General features: G+C 60.1%; 1 long non-coding RNA gene across 1 annotated transcript; it reads right to left on the bottom strand.

Annotated features, from left to right (window-relative positions):
• Positions 1 to 6,568: 6,568 nt before the first annotated feature.
• LOC115283015 lies at positions 6,569 to 9,574 on the bottom strand. Its single transcript, XR_003904847.1, has 3 exons — positions 9,449 to 9,574; positions 7,680 to 7,823; positions 6,569 to 6,871 (listed from the first exon to the last, which is right to left on the bottom strand). It is a non-coding gene; the product is annotated as an uncharacterized LOC115283015 (long non-coding RNA).
• Between the last annotated feature and the right edge of the window lie 6,023 nt (positions 9,575 to 15,597).

The raw sequence follows: 15,597 nt of genomic DNA, 5'->3' as shown, positions 1-15,597 counted from the left end.
GTTCGTGGGTTCGAGCCCCGCGTCGGGCTCTGTGCTGACAGCTAGCTCAGAGCCTGGAGCCTGTTTCAGATTCTGTATCTCCCTCTCTCTCTGACCCTCCCCTGCTCCAGCTGTCTCTCTCTGTCTCTCAAAAATAAATAAAAAGCATTAAAAATTTTTTAAATATATTACCTGTTCAAAGATACAATGCCACCTAAGCAGAGGCAAGCTGAGAGGAGCCCGAGGTGCCCGGGGCAGGGGAAGGGTGACGAGGAAGCTGGGGCCGGCCCCTCCCGGGGCCCCGTCTCTCCTCTCACTGAGAGAGTCAGGCGGCATGGACCCGGCCTGCAGGACTGTGACCACCCCTGTGCCCCCCGGAGCCCCAGCCTTTGCCCTGACTGATGGGAATGGTAACACAGCCTTGCCTCCTGGCACTGCTTAAAGAGTAAAGCACTGAATGCACCCCAAACAGTAACCCAGAAAACAGAAGCTCCTGCTAGCTCTGTGACCACAAGGGAGCTGGGAGTCAGCGCCCTGGGACCGAATCGCAGCCACACCTGGAATCTCACCTCTGCTTCCTGTCCCGGCGGTGGCACAGGAGGTCCCCGGACTGACAGCGTGGCCCTGGTGTCCGGTGGAACTGGCTCAGAATCCAGTTCTGTCTTCGCACTGGCCACCCCTTGCCTCGCCTGCTAGCACCACCCCCGCTCTCTCCAGTAAGAGCTCCCTGGTTTTCATTCCTTCAGCGTTCTTGGTCTCTGTGGCTCATCGATGGGACTGATCTCCCCCTGGAAGGGGGGGAGAGGGGACATGACCTAGGACCTTCGGATCAGGACATGCTCCAGACACGGGGACAAGACCCAAGCAGGCTGAGCCCAGCCAGCCTGGGCTCTTCCTGAGCCGTGGTCGCCATTTTTTTGCCACCAGTAGGGAGAGCCTGCCCAAGGGTGAAGCCAGCAGGGAAGGTGAGACACAGAGACAGAGAGACAGCAGAGCCATGTTCAGGGTACACAGCCTGCGAAGCTGGATCCAACTGTGCCTGAAGCCTCCCTCTCCTCCTGTGTGGTCTCACCATGCGAGCTGACCTCTGTCTGTGGCCTTGGCCAGCGTACATTGGCTTTCCACGGTCCTGACTAGTAGTTATTAGCTGAGTGCCCTGGCCATTCTCCTTAGGTGTTTGGTCACGGAGCTCTGGGGGGCTCAGCTGGTTAAGTTTCTGACTCTTGGTTTTGGCCCAGGTCATGATCTCATCATTGGTGGGTTCAAACCCCACATTGGGCTCTGTGCTGATGGTGCAGAGCCTGCTTGGGATTCTCTATCTCCTTCTCTCTTTGCCCCTCCCCTATTCTCTCTCTCTCTGTCTGAAAATAAATAAACAAAAAAAAAAAAAGATTTAGTCAATGACACCAATACTACCTGCTCCTGTGGCTGTTGGGATGCTCTGTAAGATAATGAAGGAAGCATCTAGTTAAGCGCACAGTGAGCTACAAAGTAACAACTTAGTAGCCGGTGGGTTAGAGTTGAGTAAATCACATGACCAGACGTGAGCCAAACAAGATGCCTCCATCTCACCGGGAAAACCTTAGTGACTGAGCAGCCAGCCGGCGCTGGACTGAGACCAGAGCGCCCATGTCACACGGAGCAGAGACCCCCTCCCTCTCCAGAGCCAGCACGACTCCGGCAGAAAGCCCTCATCAGCGCCTGCGGACACATCCCAAGGTGACCCCGAGGCGCCGCACACTCTGTAGTTCCCTGGGTGTAGTCAGGAGCTGGGACTCGGGTCTAAGGATCAGAAGATGGTGAAAGGGGACGGGATGCCACTCCACGGTTGTAGCACATCATGGAAGGCTCCCTCTTAGCAGACTGGAAGGGGCATGGCCGCCTGCTGTCTCGATGAAGGGAGCACCAGGGGGCAGGAACAGTGGCCTCTGAACTTAAGGGTGGCCCCCAGCCTCCAGCCCTCAGTCCCACGGCTGCGAGGAAGTGAGTTCTGCCGATAACTGGAAAGAGCTTGGAAGCAGGTCTTCCTCGGCTGGGGCTTCAGATGAGGACACAGTCCCAGCACCACCTAACTGCAATCCTGTGAGATCTTAAGCAGAGGACCCAGCTGAGCGGTCCCCAGGCCTGTGACCTGATGCAGCGGCGTGACAATAGAGGCACGTGCTGTTCAAGCCACTGAGTGTGCGGTGATTGGCCACACGGCGTGGAAAACAAGTGTTGCATCCTGCTGAGGTCTGAGGAGTCAGAAGGAAGAGGCACCAAAAAGGACAAAAGACCAACACTCTCTTCTCCCGGAGCTGGGTGACCGTTTCCGGGGCCCGTTGTAACTTCAGCTGAACTACAGGCTCACCCCTAACTCAGTTCGCCGTAACCGTCGCTCACTATTGCTCACAGCTTCTGTGGGTCGGGATCTCAGGAGGGGTTTGGTTGGGCCTTCTGGCCTGAGGTCTCTCACGTGGCTGCCGTCATCCAAAGGCCGGACGGGACTGGAGGACCCACTTCTTTTGTTTTTCTTTTTAATTATTGTTTTAATGTTTTATTTATTTTTGGGAGAGAGGGAGAGACAGCACGAGCAGGGGAGGGTCAGAGAGAGAGGGAGACACAGAATCCGAAGCAGGCTCCAGGCTCTGAGCTGTCAGCACAGAGCCCGACGCAGGGCTCGAACCCACAAACCGTGAGATCATGACCTGAGCCGAAGCAGGATGCTCAACCGACTGAGCCCCCCAGGCGCCCCTGGAGGACCCACTTCTAAGAGGGCCCATTCACGCGGCTGTTGGCTGGAGACCCCCTTCTTCTCCCCGCGAGCTTCTCCGTGGGTAGTCCGAGTGTCCTCGTGGATGGGGCCCGGCTCTCCCCGGAGCGAGGGGCCGAAAGACCGAGATGGACGGCGCAGCACAGACCGGCGCGGTTCGGTGTGGGAGGGGCTGGCCACCGGGAGGCAGGGTCGCGGGGCCATCTTGGGGACTGGCCACCATACGCTGATGGCAGGGAGGACCGGGGTTGGTGGGGGCTTGGAAAGAACTACAGGAGTGGGGCAGCTGTCCAGCTGGGAGACTCTCCGGCCCCAGCCCGCGCCTCACGTGCCTCAGGGACCGAGCTGGGGGAGGAAAGTCGGGCCCTGGACCCCAGGGCGACTGAGGCCCCGCAGGAGGGGCAGGCCCCCGCTGCTCGCTCCGCCTCTGAGCCTGCACCTCGATGAAGGTGAGGCTTCTCCGCGCCTTCAATTTGGAGACGGGGGGCCTTTGGGGCGCCTGGGGGGCTCAGTCAGTTAAGCGCCTTACTTTAGCTCAGGTCACGATCTCAAAGTTCACGAGTTCGAGCCCCTCTCTGTGCCGACAGCTCGGAGCCTGGAGCTGCTTCAGATTCTGTGTCTCCCTCTCTCTCTGCCCCTCCCCTGCCCATGTTGTCTCTCTCTCTCTCTCTCTCTCTCTCTCTCTCAAAAATAAACCTGAAACCTGAAAATAATTGTAGACACCCTGAGAGGCGAGATAGAGCTGGGTGCTGCTGTCGCCCAGGCCCTTCACCCATTCTCCCCCTGAAACCCTGCATGACTGTCACATAGGGTACCGTCACCCACGTCACCCAGCTGGGGAAACTGAAGCTCCGAGGTCCCATGGGGCAGACCTTGGGAAAGAAGCCCCCCGATGCCTCAGGGGTCAAGTCCAGGCTCCCGCCCTCAGGGCCGCCTTCCCCGGGCTGAGCAGGGAGCCAAGGGAGGAAAGAGGGAAGGAAATGGTCTGGGGAGGTCCGTGCCTGGCAGGGGCTGTGGGGCTGTGGGCCGGAGGGCTGAGCCTGGACGAGGGCTGGAAACCTCGCTCCAAGCCATCGGAGACCCCAGCTCTGACGCCACCGGCTGACTCGCTGGCTGCCAGCCCTCCCCCCATCGATCCGGGGCGTCCAGGCTCACATCCCTTGCTGCACAGGCTTCCTGGAGCCGTCCTGTCATCTCCTTGGGGGCTAGCCCAACCTGGCCGTGGTAGGGAGGCCCCCATGACGGGCGGAGGACCCACCCCTAAAGCCGGCTGGGTGCTCAGATCTCCGCGGTCCGATGAAGGGCCCTGGGCTCCAGGTCCTGGAAACGGTCCCTGTGCTTCTAGGGGAGAGGCTGGTGGGCCCAGCAAGGCCAGCTCTGAGCAGGCAAGAGAGCCTGTGGGCCTAGAACCCCAGCCGGGAAGGACAAGGTGACCGGGTCAGGCGGCTCAGGTCGACCAGATGCACCCCGTGGGAGGATTCTGGAAGGCAGAGGGGGAGGAGGGGCGGAGGGCAGAACCAGCAGGGGCACCCCTGCAGAGCCCAGGAGGGGCTGCTCCTGGCGTCACGCTGAGCTCAGTCCCCCACTGGGTCCCTGTGTATCCTCGCCGCGGCACAGTGAGGGGCCTTCTCCCCGCTTCTGGCTTACCAGCAGTGACGAGTGGGGTCTCTTGTCTACTCCACTCCCTGGACCCCGCAGCGCAGATCCAAACTCCAACCCACAGGCTGACCTCAGGGTGCACCCCTCTGTGCTCCCCCAGGCCCTCCACTCTGGCCTGCACGCCCTAGGACACCTGGGGAAGCCCGAGGCCGGGACCCCTGGTCTCAGTGCAGGGTGTGCACGCACACGCACACACACACATACATGGGTCCCCTTGCCCAGGTCACTTAATGTCCCAGAACTGCACAGGGTAGGTGATCCTTTCTCCCCAGGTGCCCAGCGACATTCACGGCATCCTGCCCCCCCACCCCCGCTGCCCACCCCAACCGCTGTCCCAGACAGCAGCTCAAGTGACCCCAAACTTGGGCATGACGGCACCCAGGCTCATGACAGGCCACGGCCAGGGCCTCTGCAGAGCCTGCCTGGAAATAGGAGGCTGAAGAATGCAGTGGGCAGCTTGGCAGACAGACAGACAGATAGACAGAGCCACCAGGCTTTCCAGTAACACTCTGACCCCGCCCTGACCTCATCCACCGGCTCCGTAGATGCCCCGGCCTGGGCTCCAGCCCCCAGCAGCGCCCGGCCCCTCACAGCCACGGGAGGGCTCTCTTGGTCACCACCCTTGCCCCCGGCGACAGCGCGATGGGGAACAGGATCCCTGGCCCCTCAGGGCTCCAGCCGTGCCGGGAAGGGGGTATCTTTAGCTTCCCTTCCTGGAAGCCCACTGGCTCCGGTCCCACCGGGGCCCAGCAGCATTGCTGCCTCAGAGCCCAGGCCGCCTCCCCCGTTCTAGCAGCAGCTCCCAAGGAAAAGGGAGCCGCCGCTCGAGAAAGGCCTGCTTGGCCAGTCCGTCCCCGGGGTGAGGACCCTGTGCCCAGCCTGGACATGAAGCCGCGCACCCAGGCCCCTTCAGGCTCCCCTCCTGAATCCTGTGCACATGGGGGGCATTGGCCCAAAGGCACCTCGGAGGAGACCGAGGTCTAGAGAGACGGTGGGGGCCCGTGGGGCCCCAGGGAGAGTAGCAAACAGGGCAGGACAAGCCCCACGGCTGTTCCTGACTCACCGGCGTGTTTTCCTGGCACCACGCTGTGCCCGACCTGGGTGGGGGACTCCTCAGTCGCATGACCTCCTCGGTACAAGGGGTGGGCCACGTTGGTGCAATGGCTTTGAGAAGAGTGGAAGCCCAGAAAACGGAAAGGCAGTAGGGCCGCTGGGGCAGCTGGGGGAGTAGGGGGGGTGGGAGAAGGGGTGGGAGCCCGCAGAGGGGAGGCGAAATAAGACCAGATGAGAGACAGCGCCCACCTGCGGCGCCTCTCCCAGGGAGAGGCCCCTGGACGGGACATGTGACAAGGAGCTGAGTCAGCAACGGGCCAGGAGAGGACTGGCTGGATCTCTAGCTGCAGGGTGGCCTCGGGACCTGGGTGGGAGTTCAGTGGGCCCCTGACCCAGGAATGAAAGCAGTCAGGTCGGGCCTGATCTCATTTCCTGGGCAAGAAGACACTCAGCATGGGGTGTGTGTGTGTTGCGTGTGTGTTGGGGGTGGGGGGTGGGGGAAGACTGGAAAAGTCTGCTGTCTCTCTGCCCCCAGGGGCTCAGAGTTTGGGAGGGGGGAGCAGGTGCAGCGGGCAGGCAAGAAGAGATACAGTGAGCCCCCCCGTTAGTTGAGATGCAGGTAAAGGTACAAGAAGTGTCAGAAGGAAAGAGTAAAGGAGGGACCGAACCCGGAGATGAGCGAGTCTGTGGCTGAGGGAAAGCCAGGGAACCCCTGGGGAAGGAGGCCGTGCTAGGGAGGCAGCCTGACGGGGGCGGGGGGGTGGCAGACATGGGGGCCCTGGGGTCACAGGGGCACAGTGCTTGGAACAGCGTCAAAACAAGAGGTGGAAAAGGATGGAAGGTGTGAACTTCTCACGCCCCTGACTCCAGCTGCAAATAACAAAACAGAGACTTAGGGGCGTGTGGGGGGCTCAGTCAGTTGAGCGTCTGACTTCAGCTCAGATCACGATCTTGCGGTCTGTGAGTTCAAGCCCCACATCAGGCTCTGTGCTAACAGCTTAGAGTCTGGAGCCTGCTTCTGATTCTGTGTCTCCCTCTCTCTCTGTGCCCTTCCCCCATTCATGCTCTGTCCATCTCTCAAAAATAAATAAAAATGGTAAAAATAAATTTAAACAAAACAGAGTCTTAAACCATAAAGATATTCATGGTTTGTATAACAACAACAAATCCAGAGGTCAAAGGCGTCCAGAGGTGGTTGGCAGTTCAAGGATGTTGGCAAAGGCCCGTTTCTTTCTGCCCTGTCATGTCACCGGTTTAGGGGGACAAATCATCCTGTTGCCCAGACTTTTCCAATTTTTGTGCTGGAAATCCTGCAGCCTGAGAAATCAAATCCAGACTTGTGGTCGCTGTAGTATAGGAGATGATGCTCCTCATGGTCACAAAACAGTTGCCGTGGCTCCAAGCATCACACCCTCACAAGACGGGGCACTAAGCAAGAGGAAATGGGGTGCAAACAAAACAGATTTCTCTTTGAGCCTCTTGAAGCCTTCAGAGCCCCTCCCCTCAGGCCTGGGTCGGAGGGTCACCCCAGACCAATCACTGGAAAAGGGTAGGTGGTCAGGATGACTGGTTTAGACCCACCACTCTTCATCCCCCGGGGACGCTGGGGTCCCCAGGCAAAGCAGGGGCACAGGTTTCCCCTGAGAGCTGAGGGCCAGTGCAGGGCCTCAGTGAGGCCCGGATGGCAGGAAGTGGGGCCGTGGGGGGCCTGGAAGATGCTAGCAGAAGAAACAGGGGGTATCCTGAGCTGGGATTGTGCCCAGCAGGCCTGTGAGGCTGGAGCCCAGAGAGGGCAGCTGGGAAGATGGGCAGAGGCTCAATCCCTGCAGGGCCTGGGAAGCCCGGGGAGGGAGCTGCCCAGTTCCTGCGGCCGTGGGGCCAAGACCCCGGAGAGGGGGGGAGGAGCACCAGGGGGAAGGTCTCGGGCCTGCAGGGGAGAGGCAGAGGCCTGAGGAGGGCCGGTGTCTGGTTCTGCTCTGAAGGCAGAGCTTTGCTGCTGGATGGATCTCGGGGTGCAGGAGGAGCGGGGGCGGGGCAGGACAAAGGCACCGTTTTGGCCCTGGGTGGCTGGAGGGATGGCAGACGGAGGGACAGATGGACAGAAGGGCTGTGTGCGGCTGTGCTCACCATCACACCTGGGCCCGCCCCTGGGCTTGAACCCAGCGCAGCGAGTGCAGCAGATTGCAGGGGCTGGGGGGAGGGGGTTACAAATCCTATAGATCGAGATAGAACTTACATCCAGGAGATGCAGACATCCTGGGTGTCCAGGTCAGGACCGAGAACGTTCGTAGCCTCCGCAAGTTCAAGCAATGCTTCCAAAGTCAGCCATACGCATGCCCTTGACCCCTAAGAGGCTCCTCATTTTTCCGGGCTGGGCACTCTACATGAAAGGAATCACACAGGGTAGACCCTCTTCTGCCCGGCTTCCTCCCCTCGGCATTGGGCGAAGACGTCCGCCTGCTTCCATCACAGGCGCCTGGTGCCGCGCGGCTGGGCTGACACCGATGTGTCCGGTCCTCTCCTGCCTGATGTGGGGCCTTTGCCACTTTCGGAAATCACGGACAGTAGGAAGGACCGTCCGAGCCCATGTCCTTTGATGAGCACCCAGAGGGCTCCGTGGCTTCACTGGGTCACGGCCAGGAGTCCATTCAACTCTAGCAGACACACTGATGCGGATCCGAAGTGGCCGCATCCCTTCCTGTCCCCACCAGCGATGCCCCAGCCAGCCCAGTGCTCTGGAGCCTCCCGCTGAGGGATTTCCTGCCCCTTTAATTTCAGCCCTTTGGTGCATGAGCCTTACAATGGGGATTTAATTTGCCAGACATTAGGGGCGCCTGGGGGGCTCAGTGGGTTAAGCATCTGACTTCAGCTCAGGTCATGATCTCACGGTTCGTGGGTTCGAGCCCCGTGTCAGGTTCTGTGCTGACAGCTCAGAGCCTGCTTTGGATTCAGTGTCTCCTTCTCTCTCTGCCCCTCCTCTGCTCATGCTCTGTCTCTCTCTGTCTCAAAAACAAAATAAACATTAATTTGCCAGACTTTTTTATGCCTGCAGGTCTTTGTCTCCCCCGGCGTATGGGAGTTCCTTAGCCGTCCTGAATCTGCGTCCTTTGTCACATGCATCTGTTGCAACGGTCTTCTTGCTTAGGAATGGCTCAGGCACAGGGGACCTTCACATAGCTCCCAAATGACCACCAGAACATTCCATCCAAGTAACCCAGGGCACTTGTCAGGTGGGCAGGCTAACATCAGGTCCCAGAGCCCCAGCTCACCCTGGGGCGCTATTGTGGACAGGTCCCTTTGGGAACCTCTGTTGAAATTCTAGAACTATCACTGCCCATCACTAAGCAGGCGTGTGCTGATCTGGAACACCGGGGGCCCCTGGTGGGCTCAGACCTGGGCCCACCTCCCAGGAAGGAACCCTGGCAGCTGTGTGGAGGCTGTTCTGTCCGTGAAGGGGCAGAGACTGGCTGGGTCGCCGGGCCACCCATAGGTGCTGGGTCCAGGGCAGCCCTACCCGGAAGAGGCCCCGTGCCCCGGAGCCAGGGGAGGGCCGGCAGCCTCCAGGAGCTGGGGCCTAGGCCGGGCGTGATGCTGCAGACCAGCAGGTGGGTGCCGATGGCCCCATGCTGGGCAAGGAGCCCCTCCACAGCCTGTCCTGCATCAGCCCCTTCTCGCCTCCCCTCTGCAGACATGCGGGGCGGTCTCCCTCCTCAGACACCCCCCTCAGCACGTCCTCAGCTCATGCAGGCCGAGGTCCACCGCCCCATCTGCGGTCCGGCCAGTGTCTTGGTCTCAGGAGGTCTTGGAGTGTGCTCCCCCTTCCTCTCCGACCAGGCCATACTCTCCCAGGGCTTGCCCCACACTGACCCCAGCTGGGGGTCCTACAATCTAACTCAGTTCTGATTCTGTCCACCTGGAGACAGACCCCACGGGTGAAGGGCTCAGTCCCTGGAGACTGCCCCTCCCTGTGGATGCAAGGCAGTGGGGGGGTCCCAGGGAACTCACCGCTTCTGCCTGACTTGGCTACAGATCAGGGGCTCCCGGGAAGAAGGGGGCTGGGACTGAAGATGCCAAGACCCTACCGCGGCGGGTCCTTCAGGTGGCCAGTCCCCACCTTGGGCCCATCCCCCACCCAGAGGCATCCACTTTGAACAAAGGACATTCCTATCACACCCAGGAAAATTCCAAAGATCAAAGACCAAACTCCAGAACAAAAGATGTTTCTAGAACTCTTATCACTTAGGAAATTACAAGGGGTTTTAGGGGCTCTGAGGCAGGAACAGGGTGGGGGAGGGGCAGAGACCCGCACACATATTTTACAATTTCTTTACATGGGCCTCTCTTCACCATTTCATTAAAAAAAATTTTAATGTTTATTTATTTTTGAGAGAGAGAGAAAGCAAGCATGAGCAGGGGAGGGGCAGAGAGAGACACAGAATCTGAAACAGGCTCCAGGCTCTGAGCTAGCTGCCAGCAGAGCCCGACGCGGGGCTCGAACCCACGAACTGTGAGGTCATGACCTGAGCCGAAGTCTGACGCTTCACCGACAGAGCCCCCAGGCGCCCCCACCTCTCTGTTTTGAACATGGCAGCAAAGGTAGACACAGGGAGCAGCCTTCTCTTTGTAAATGGCTGCAAAGTATGGCGGGCGGGCAAGCGTGTGCTCCAGAGCCTTCTTGGGTTTCTTACAAGCTGTTTACTCAGCCCAGGGCGTCTGGCACTGCCAACACCTGGGCATCTGTGTCGGCGGCGTTGGGCTGGGACCCCAGCCGGGACCCACAAGATGACCTTATTTCTGGGATGTTCTCCTCATTTACCGAACGGACCCCTTCCTGGGGTCACCTGTGCGGCCTGTCCGCACGGCCCAAGGCTTGCAGCCTAGATTAACATACATGTCACTCCCTGGAGACTCTGCTCCAGGGGCCTGATGCCTCCCAGGCTCCGGTGTCCCGCATTCCCAGCTGTGTCTCTGCAGTGAATGGTGAAGGGTTACACACTCACCTTTTGGACGGCTCCTCTCCCAGCTTTCCGGGGGTCTCTGCTTCCCTCTCGGCGCCTCGGGCCCCTGGCCGCCCCCTAGGCCATCCCTTGTGGTCGCTCACCGAGCCCTGGAAGGCCTTTGTCCCTTGGGGCACCTTGGCAACCACTGATGTCCGCCCTGGAAACATCATTACCTGTGTCTGTTGGCCCTGAGGGCATGGTTAGGGACCCCCTGGAAGGGGGGTTCTGTAGAGATGCAAAAGAGGGTGGCCCACAGCCGGAGTCCTGAGCTGGGGTCTCCTGAGGCAGAATGTTCCAGAAACCAAGTGGGTTCCCCCCTCCCAGTGCTGGGACCCTGTGGCAGGTGCTCCCCTCAGGAATGCAGACAACTTCTGCAGGGGTGCTTCCGCACGCACAGAGGGGAGGGGCGTTCATCAGCTCAGCGAACTGACTCCAGGGTTCCGGAACGTCTCATCCTTCCAGAGGAGCCAGTGGGAGGCGCCCTGCTTCCGGGACCCGCTCCCTCCTCAGCAGGCTCTCCGCACAGGGGCCCCGGAGCAGGCGCTGGGCCCTGTGCCTCTGGGTGCAAATCCCAGACATTTGGGAGAGCGAGCCTCCTCTCAGCCACAACAGAAGCCCAGGGTTCACGTCTGGGGGGCCATCGGCCTAGCCGATCTGTGTCCGGAACTCCTGCACCACGCGGTGAGGCGTGAGAGCAGCCCAGGCCGGCTGGGTCACCGGGGAAGGGACAGCGGCCGGCGTCTGCTCGGAGAGGGTGAGCAGGGCGAGCCCTAACATTCTGTGATTACCAGGCACTCCCCACAGCAGGGTGGCCCCATCCCAGGCATTTGATAATTGATTGTTGAGGGAATAAATGAGAGGGAGGAAGCAGGCAGGGGAGGGAAGGAAGGGCGGATGGAAGGAAAGAAGGAAGGAAGGGAGGGAAGGAGGGAGGGAGGGGAGAAGGAAGGAAGGAAGGGCGCTTGGATGGAAGGAAGGGAAAAGGGAGGGAGGGAAGGAGGGAGGGAAGAAGAAGGAAGGCGGGAGGGGGAGGGAGGCAGGAGTGCGGCCGGCCCCCGTATTCCTGTGGTGTCGCCCTTGACAAGTATGGTGTCCCCCTTGACAAGTCTGGCGGGCCTGGGAGGGAACCAGAGAGCGCGGGCTAGTGTGAGGGACGCAGCCAGCCAGACTTCACTGCGGAGAGAGCGGGTGGGAAAGAGTCCCCGAGGCACCTCCTGTCCCCTCTGCATGGTCCGTTGCCGCAGTGTCCCCGGCACCTGGGGAAAGCCCGCGGGCCCGAGGCAGACCTTGGGGAGGGGCCTCCGGTGGGGCTGGCCAGGGAACGACTTGTTCCCAGAACACTGCCTGCCCCACAGGCCGTTCACCCCGGACGGCCACGCCGGGCCAGAGGGCAGGTCCCCGGCCCGGGAGCCAGGGGCGACAGATGCCCGCGGAGAGGCCTCCACGCCGGCTGCCCGAGGCAGATGCCGTGGGCGCTCTGAGGCCTGGACTGAAGGTGGGTGAGTGGACGGGGCTGGGACGCGGGCTTCGCCCTGAAGTTTGAGAATTTCCCTTCCCAGCTAGTGCGGAGCTGGGGCGGACAGTCCCACACATTGGCCTTGGGGTTCCACCCACCCGGGGGAACAGGATGGGCAGGGAGGCCTCAGGGCCGATGCAGGGAGAGAGCCAAGGACCAGGAGAGCTGACTGGGCCGCCACAGGTGCCGGCCCGGTGCCGAATGAAAATGCCAGGCCCCTGCTTCGGAAAGTACTAAGACTTTTCAGACGAGCACTGCATAGCATCAGCCCAGCACAGGGGCCTCCTGCGCGAGGGGCGCCTCCGTGGGTCACATACTCTGAAGCCAGCCCTGCGGCAGAGGGAGGAAGTGAAGGAAAGTCCACGCGAGGGGAGCAAGGGTGTTATAATGGGCATCTCAGGTGCACACGTGATACGTGCAAAGGCCCTGTGGCCACATGCCAAGGGCTATAGCGAGGGCCCCAGAGTCTGCCTCCGTTTACAAATCCTGTGTCTCAGTTAAACCTCTAAATACCCCATGAGGTCAACAGTCCAGCTCAGAGGAAGAAGTGGAGCTCAGAGAAGTGTGGGGTCGTGCCCAAGGACCCTCGGCCAGCAGACAGTGGAGCTGGAATCCAAAGCCGGACCCAAGGGCTATCTCAGACCCCCTCCCTGGCTGTGCCCTGACGCAGCTCCCCTCCTTAGTGCTCTAGGGCCCAAATCTTCCTCCTCATGGGTTCAAATCCCAGCTCTGGCCTCACTTAAAGCTCCGGCCAGTTCCTCTCTGGGCCTCAGTTTCTTTATCCCCAAAATGGGTATTGTGTTAATACCCTTCACCCTCTATAGGATTATTTCTCGTGATAGACACAGAATGCTGAGAACAGCACGTGGCATGGAAAAGCCCCAAATACGTGTCCTCCATCAACGCCATCGTGGTTCTTATTTGCTGCCCTCCTTGCCCCCATGCCACCACCCTCCCTACTCCACCCCCACACACCCCTTCTAAGTTTTGCCCGCCATCCAGGAAGCAGACCTCCTCCATCTGCAGGAAGCCAGGCCACCAGGCAGTGTGTGCAGGCCTCCACTGCTCACGGCCAGCGCAGCCCAGGTCACCGCACACAGTTTCTCCCTGTCACCGTGCAGCCGGTCCAGGCGGCTTTGGCCAAGTGGGAGGCCAGGCTGTGAACGTCTCCCTCTAGTGGCCCCAGAGGCAACGGCCGCTGCCAGGGCCTGACTTCCAACTCCGCAGGAAGCGGGGCTACCTCGCTGAGCCACAGCAGCATCCTAAGGGGCCCCCAGCCCCTCCCCCACCCCCGGCCAGGCCCGAACACCTGTCTTCTGTTCAGTCACATCTGAGGAGGGGAACCGAGCTCCTGCCTGAGGCTCGGGTCTCAGAGGGGGCTGGGGGAGGGGGGTCCCCGGCTGGGAGGAGTAGAAGGAGCCCCCATGGGGTGCCGAGTGCCACCCGGGGGCTCAGATCACTCACAGAGCTAGCAGAGGGGGCGGTGAGCATGGTGGGGAAGGGGCCCCACAGCCCTCAAGGTCCAGGCAGAAGGAGAGAAGAAAGGCAGCCCAGGAGGAAGGGAAGGTGCGGCAAGACCTGGGAACTGGAAGCTGTGAGCCTGGCCAGGGGGCCTTTGCCGAAAGGTAAGGGTGTGGGGGCAGGGTAGGGAGAGAGCATGTCGAGGGGACATGCAATGAGTGGACAAAGGCTTTGCCACTGTTGTATCACGACAGTCCCCGTGTCACCCCGCCACGACAGATTCCAAGGAACGGAATCTATCTGGACCAGGCGGGAAAGAAGCCAGAGAGCATGGATGTTACCAAGCGGCCAGGGTAATTCTGAGATCACGTCCGGAAACTTCTGGGCTCCCTGTGGCATCATCCAATGGCCTGGGCAGGTCCGGGGCCTGAGACTCTGAGCTGGGGGGACTGGAGTGAGCCCCAACAGCTGCCTGTGTGACGGGCCCCCCAGATTCCAAGGCAGGAGGTGCCGGTGTGTCTGGGAGACACAGCAGGCTCCGGGGCAGGGGGGGGACCCGAGGCTGGGGGTGTTGGGAGGCCACTAGGGAACCAGCCAGGACCTCCGTGAGTCTCACGCTGTCCGCTGTGTGGGCTCCGGGTCCCGCTCGGGAGAAGAGGCAGCCTGTTCCCGGCCTGCTGGGAAAGCGCCGACATGAGGCCCCCCAGGGCTGGGCACCCACTTTGCCTCCGAGACCACGTTTCCACACAGTCAGATGGGACCAAAAAAGCCCCGGGTTCCTCGTGGCCTTTCTCTTTTCTTCTTCTCCTTCCTTTTCTTTGAAATAAAAAAAGTTTTTAATATTTATTTATTTCTGAGAGAGTGAGACAGAGCATGAAGGGGGAAGGGGCAGAGAGAGAGGGAGACACAGAATCCGAAGCAGCTCCAGGCTCCGAGCTGTCAGCACAGGGCCCGGCAGGAGCCTTGGACTCATGAGCTGTGAGATCGTGAGTGGAGCTGAAGTTGACCGCTCAACCGACTGGGCCACCCAGGGGCCCCTCTTCCTTTTTTTAAATTGTGGTAAAATACACATCACATAAAACTTGCCATTTTTTTAAGGGTTTCAGTTCAGTAGCATTAAGTACATTCACACTGTTGTGCAATGATGGCCGTCACTCATTCCCAGAACTTCTGCGTCTTCCCGAATGAAATCTCTGTCCCCATTAAACACCCACGCCCCCCGCCCTTCCCCCAGTCCCTGGAGCCCTGTCTCTCTGAACTTGACTCCTCCGGATACCTCAGTAAGTGGAACCCAATGGTATTGGTCCTTTTGTGGCTGGCCTCTCTCACCGAATTCCGTGTCCTCAAGAGTCACCTGCAGGGGGGACGCCTGGGGGGCTCAGTTGGCTGGGCGCCGGACTTGGGCTCAGGTCATGATCTCACGGTTCGTGGGTCTGAGCCCCGAGCAGGCTCTGTGCTGACAGCTCAGAGCCTGGAGCCTGCTTCAGATTCTGTATCTCCCTCTCTCTCTGCCCCTCCCCCACTCATGCTGTTTCTCTGTCTCAATAATAAATAAAAACATTAAAAAAATTTTTTTAAAGAGTCTTCCGCGGGTATCAGGATTTCCGTTCTCCTTAAGACCAAGGGATACGTCCCACTGTGTGTGGATGGAGCACGTGGTCCTCCAGGGTCACCGCCTCCTGGATTCCATCCTCAGGGCTGGTTCCTCTCCATTTTCCCATCTTCTCTCCCAACGGGCAGCAATAACAAACGGTAACAGTAACAACGATGCTCTTACAGTGGATTGAATGGACCCTCCCCCAAAACAGGTTCACGTGCAACCTGTGAACGTGACCCTGTTTGAGCAAAGGGTCTTTGGGGATACAACTCACTTAAGAATCTTTCATGAGATGATCCTGGGTTAGGATGGGCCCTAAATCCAACGACCAGGGTCCTTATAAGGGATAGCAAGGCGACAGCCATGAGACCCAGAGAGAGACCTGAGACCTCAGAGGCAGAGTCTGGAGCAGGGATGCCCCCAGCCGAGTAATGCGGCGGGGGGGGGGGGGGGCCACCAGATGCTAGAAGAGGCAGGCAAGATCCTCCCCTAGAGACTTCGAAGAGAGCACGGTCCTGCCCGCACCATGATTTCGGACTTCTGGCCTCCAACACGGCCCAAGAACTGACTTCTGCGGCGG

The sequence above is a fragment of the Suricata suricatta genome, chromosome 17 (genome assembly GCF_006229205.1).
Source record: "Suricata suricatta isolate VVHF042 chromosome 17, meerkat_22Aug2017_6uvM2_HiC, whole genome shotgun sequence".
Taxonomy (NCBI): domain Eukaryota; kingdom Metazoa; phylum Chordata; class Mammalia; order Carnivora; family Herpestidae; genus Suricata; species Suricata suricatta.
The sequence above is the reverse complement of the archived record's forward strand: the minus strand, read 5'-3'. Positions and strand labels throughout refer to the sequence as shown.